The 6,179-nt window shown below is 39.4% G+C and overlaps 1 non-coding gene across 1 annotated transcript; it reads right to left on the bottom strand.

Moving 5' to 3' along the window:
* Positions 1 to 2,191: 2,191 nt before the first annotated feature.
* LOC111521768 lies at positions 2,192 to 2,320 on the bottom strand. Its single transcript, XR_002725056.1, has one exon. It is a non-coding gene; the product is annotated as a small nucleolar RNA SNORA11 (small nucleolar RNA).
* Positions 2,321 to 6,179: the final 3,859 nt, after the last annotated feature.

The following is a 6,179-nucleotide window of genomic DNA, read 5'->3' as shown; positions in this document are numbered from 1 at the left end:
CCAGCACTTTGGGAGGCTGAGGCAGGAGGATTGCTTGAGTCCAGGAGTTCCAAACCAGCCTGGGCAACATAATAAGACCTAGTCTCTACGCAGAATAAAAAATTAGCCAGGTGTGGTGGCATGCACCTATATCCCCAGCTACTTAAAAGGCTGAGGCAAGAGGATCGCTTGTGCCCAGGAATTTGAGAAGTCAGGGCTGCACTGAGCTATGATTGCGCCACTGCACTCTAGGCTGGGTGACAGAGTGAAACTTGATGCTAAAAAGAAAAAGAGAAAAAGGACTGGATGGCTGGGCTCAGGCGCTCATGCCTGTAATTCCAGCACTTTGAGAGGCTGAGGTGGGAGGGTCACGCAAGCTCAGGAGTTTGAAACCAGCCTGGTCAACATAGTGAGGGCTTGTCCCTACAAAAATTAATTTTAAATATTAGCTGTGTGTGGTGGTGCATGCTTGTAGTCCTAGATACTTGGCAGGCTGAGGTGGGAGGATTGCTTGAGCCCAGGAAGCGGAGGCTGCAGTGAACTGTGATTGCACCACTGCATCCAGCCTGGGTAACGGAGCAAGACCCTGTCTAAAACAAACAAATCAGGAAGAAAGAAAGAGGCTATTTCTCCCTTCCTTTTCTGGAAACCATTCAAAAGCAACAAGGAAAATGGGGGAAACTTCACAGACAATAATTTTTTGGTGAAACAAGGGGACGCATATCATTTGTAGACTCCAGAATATGTGAGAAGGCTGCCGGTGTCACCATTAACCAGCACTCACTAGGGAGAAAGAAAGGATGCAGAGGGGGTGGATGTCAGGAAGCTCTAGGAATATGTACACCTCCTGCAGGTGGAGGATGCAACTTCAAATGCAAAAGAGATCTCCTTCCTTTGTAACAACAGCTATGGGAACTGGGTGAGCAAGGCTGACAGCAGAAGCCATCTTACACCCCACTCAGGTTCACACAGCCCGTAGAAGTGGATGTTTTAGCTATCCATTGCTGTATAACAAACCACCTCCAAACTCGGTGATTTTAAACATCTATTTGTTATTCTCTTTCACAGTTCTGGGATATGACAGGTTCAGCGGATGGCTTTTGCTTGGGGTCCTCATATGGTTGCTGAGGATTAGTCATCTGCATCGTGATCTCAGAGTAGTCAGACTTCTTATCTGGTAGCTGATGACCCCAGAGCAATTGTTCCACGAGGCTTGAGTCAAAGCTGCAAGGCATCTTATGACCTAGTATGGAAGCCCTACAGTGTCACTTTCAGCACATTATATTTTGTCAAGCAATTTACTAAGAGTGTCCCAGATTTGAGGGATGGGAGAAATAGACTCTACCTCTAAATGGGAAGAGTAGCAAATAATTTACGACCATTATTAACTGTCCACATGGGGCTACACAAAAGTCAAATGGATGAGCAGTAGTTGTATGAAGCAGTCTGTGTCTATGGCTGATGGTGGTGGAAGGAAGCCAGCTATCCTAAAAGGAAACCTTGCCCTGCCCCCCAATGGAGCTTCATGCAAATCACTTGTCCACTCAATAATGAGTGACACATGGCATCAAATTAAATCCACTATAAGGTGAAGGAGGAAAAGAGTGGCAAACATTTCCAACAACTGAAGAATACTTACCAGAAAAACATTGACATAGAGCAGCTGAAAACTGTTCAAACATTAGGCAATTCAATTTTAAAAAGTGAATGCAGTAATTGCTTTTATGAAGAAAGACCATAAAACAGAAATATATTAACAGATTTTTAAAAATTACCATTTTGCAATCCCTAATATAGCAATTGGTTTAGGTAGGGATCATCAATAGATGTGAAAACCCTTGAGTAAAAGGCAATTAGGGAATAGCATATTCATGGTGCTGAAGTATCACCACATGGAGTAATTATAGAGGGAAGCTATGTACTTTTACATTGGAGAAACCTGGCAGTTACCTATTTTAACCAAGTGATCAAACTTGGAATTATTGATATTAAGACAGCCTAAACTCGTGTGCCTCCTGATGGAATGCAATATGAAATTCACAACGTCATTATAGGCAATGTTTAATCTGAATCTTATCAAGTCTTTGGACCTAGCTGGCAATTTATCAGAAATACAAGTGCTAGATAAACAAATGAAATATAAAGAAACAACCTGACAAATCTAGTTTATGGGATATTTTATAAAACAACTGGCATGCATTCTCTCTCTCTCTTTTTTTTTTTTCCCACATGTAGGGAGGACACAAGTTTTGTGCCCCTTGTCACAATGACCCCAGATTCCTGTTTGGTGTATTGTAAACAGAGGAGCCACTCTTCAACCGCCCTGCTCTAAGCAAACCCTGGCATGTACTCTTAAAGAAGTAAATGTCATAACAAAAGTTGGAGATCTAGTTTAGATTAAAAGAGAATAAAGGCTGGGCGCCGTGGCTCACGCCTGTAATCCCAGCACTTTGGGAGGCCGAGGCTGATGGATCATAAGGTCAAGAAATCGAGACCATCCTGGCCAACATAGTGAAACTCCGTCTCTACTAAAAATACAAAAATTAGCTGGGTGTTCTGGCCTGCGTCTGTAGTCCCAGCTACTTGGGAGGCTGAGGCAGGAGAATTGCTTGAACCTGGGAGATGGAGGTTGAAGTGAGCTGAGATCTCACCACTGCACTCCAGCCTGGCCACAGAGCAAGACTCCATCTCAAAAAAAAAAAAAAAAAAAAAAAGAAAAGAAAAGAAAAGAAAAAAAAAAAAGAGAGAGAATAAAGAGACATAACAAGCAAATGCAATGTATAATTAGATACTGGGTTGGAATAGTATTTAAAAACATTTTTGGAGGTAATTGGGGAAATTTGAGTGTAGATTATATATTAGATGACACTAAAATTATTGTTAAATTAGTGTTATGGTTGCTATGGTCTGACTGCTTGTGCCCCCCTGAGATTCATATGTTGAAACCTAATCACCAATGTGATGGGAAGTGGGGGTGTTGGGAGGTGATGAGGTCATGGGGACAGAACTCTCATGAATGGGTTTTGTGGCCTTATAAAAAAGGACCCATAGAGCTGCCTTGCCCCCTCCACCATCTAAGGGCACAGCAAGAAGATGCCATCTGTGAACCAGAAAGTAGGCCTTCACCAGACACTGAATCTGTGGGTGTCTTGATTTTGGAATTCCCAGCCTCTGGAACTGCGAGAAATAATTTTCTGTTGTTTACAAGCTACACTGTCTATGGCAATTTATTCCAGCAAACCAAATGGTCTAAGACAGGGGTTATATAGTGGAATGCTTTTATTTTAGGAGATGCAGACTAAAATTTTTATGGTTGAAGTGTTCTGATGTTTACAATCTATTTAAAAATGATTTGGAAAAATGCATATATGTATTGTTTGTGAGTATAGAGACAGTGAAACACATACAGCAAAATAATAATAATTGGTGAATCTATGTGAAGTATATAGTATATGACTACTCATTACATTATTCTTTCAACATGTCTGTAGCTCTGCAATTTTTCAAAATGAAAGATTGAAGGGAAAAAGAACATAGGGATGAGATTGTGAGATAACAGAATGAGATGAAACATGAGCGGGCAGAACTCAGATCAAAGTATCAGAGAAATAAAGATGAAATGGAAGGGGTACAAAGAATAGGCAATTAAAACCACAGCAAGGGACAAAAATATAATTTTTGAAATAGAGACATTAATTTATATCATGTATCAGAGAAAATTAATGCAGGAGAGCCAACCTGGAGATGTGTCCTAGTAAAGTTATTAAACTTCAAAGATAACTAAGCAAAATGATCAAGTCACTGAGGGGCGGGGGAAGCAGGATTATTTCAGAGTCCTGTGCAGCAATATTCAATGTCAGAAGATGGTCATGCAATACTTAAAAAAGATGTCCAAGGGAACAAAAAGTGTTACACATGGAATTCAAATCCAGCCAAATTATCCTTCATCCATAAAGACTACAGATTGCCTTGATCACAAAATAATTCAGGGGATGTTGATTCTTTGAATCTTTCTTGAAGAAACAATCAGAGGATGGATGCCAGCCAACTAAGAGATAACTGAGGACATTATAGAAAAAAGACTGGAAGCAAACTTTGAATATATGTAATGAAGACTAAAGCAAAAATAATTCCACACTTTAGAGTGATTGAAAAGAATCACTCTAATGACATGTCCTGACAATATATAAATAAATGCACTGAACAAATACTGGTGGAGGAAGGGGGAAAGTAGGCAAGAGGAAGATTAAGGTTACTGATTGCTACATCTGTAGTGAGTGGGAGTCAAAAAATGTTACTCAAGACTGACAAACCAAATAATAGAAGCATACGCATTTTTAATAATACAAAATTAAACTCAGAGAAAGATGTTCTCTTTGGTAGGAGAGAGGAGGAAGAGAGGAAGAGGAAGTGTGCTCATTTTTTCATTGTTCTTAGGCACTAATCAACATTTATTGAATAATAGAAAACTAGAGGTATTTTTTAAAGTTTTATTATAAAAGTAACAGAGCAAAAATGAAAACCTATTGACATTTGAAAAGAATTATTCACAGCAACAAAGACAACAGACTACATAGTGGCTGTTTTTAAAAAACTATAAAAACAAAAATAGAACATAATGTTACTATGTTAGAACTAATGCTAATCTATTTGACATATGAATAGATGTTGAAATAGGCTTAACTCACCTATTAAAAGAAATAATATTTCAGAGTATTCTTAGGCAACATTCACCTTCATGCTGAGCTCAAGCAAGTGACCACCCACAATAAATGTTTTCAGAAAGGTTGAAAATAGGCCAGGTGCAGTGGCTCACGCGTGTAATCCCAGCACTTTGGGAGGCCAAGGTGAGTGGATCACTTGAGGTCAGGAGTTTGAGACCAGCCTGGCCAATATGGTGAAACCCCATCTCTACTAAAAATATAAAAATTATCCAGGCATGATGACACATGCTTGTAATCCCAGCTACTTGGGAGGCTGAAGCAGATAATCGCTTGAACCCGGGAGGCAGAGGTTGCAGTGAGCTGGGATTGCGCCGTTGCACTTCAGCCTGGGTGACAGAGCAAGACTTCATTTAAAAAAAAAAAAAAGAAAGGTTGAAAATAACAGTACATACAAAGACAGGTGAGGCAAAGGTAAAACAAAAGACAAAGAAAAAAAATGAAAGTCCAGGTCATAATTTTAACATGACACTAGATGGAGATGAAGAAAGTCACTTTAAGGTGGGGTGCTGTGGCTCATGCTTGTAATCCCAGTGCTTTGGAAGGCTGATGTGGGAGGATCACTCCAGCTCAGGAGTTCGAGACCAGCCTAAGCAACATAGAGAGACCCTGTTTCTACAAAACACTAAAAAAAAAAAAAAAAAAAAAAAAATTAGCCAGGCGTGGTGTTGCATGACTGTAGTTCCAGCTATTCGGGAGGCTGAGCTGGGAGGATCACCTGAACCTGGGAGACTGAGGCTGCAGTGAGCCGTGATAGAGCTACTACACTCTAACCTGGGTGATAGAGTCAGACTGTGTCTCAAAAAAAAAAAAAAAAAAAAAAAGAAAGAAAAAAAAAAGTAACTTTATGATACTTAAGGATGGAATCCACAATGAATATAACAGTTCTGAATATCTATGTACCAAATAACAAAGCACAACATTCATAAAGCTAAAATTATAAGAGATACAGGGGGTAAGAATAGACAAACAAATGGCAGGAGACTTTAATTCACCTATCACAGTCAATGATAGATCAACTGAAAAAAAAATTAGGATATAGAAAACCTAAATATCATATTTAGAAAAGCAGATACAGGTTTACAGTATCTTTTCCAAAACTCTCTATAGTTTTTCAAAGTTTGGAAAGCTGATATAGTACATATACTGAATATTATGTCATATCTTAATTGGCGTTCATAATGAAACACATTGATATTTCTGCAGTGACCATATGATGTGGGAAGCAAAAACCATAACTAGTCTCACATCAGTTTAGAACAGAGTTTGCTGTTAAAGGAGTTACAAAAAAAAGTTTAGAAATCAGAACATTTTGGATTTAGGATATTTCAGAGTTGGGAAGGTGACTTTTTGTTGGGCTCCACGTAAGGAAAAATTTCGACCTAGAACTGTCTAAAAAGGGAATGAAGACCCTTGGGAGTACCTGCCACTGGGGCTCAGGTGGGTGGGAGACGTTCAAGAAGAGATGACCATTTTTTC

This window comes from Piliocolobus tephrosceles, chromosome 6 (assembly GCF_002776525.5).
Source record: "Piliocolobus tephrosceles isolate RC106 chromosome 6, ASM277652v3, whole genome shotgun sequence".
Taxonomy (NCBI): Eukaryota; Metazoa; Chordata; class Mammalia; order Primates; family Cercopithecidae; genus Piliocolobus; species Piliocolobus tephrosceles.
Note: the sequence above shows the minus strand (reverse complement) of the source record. Positions and strands in the feature narration are given on the sequence as shown.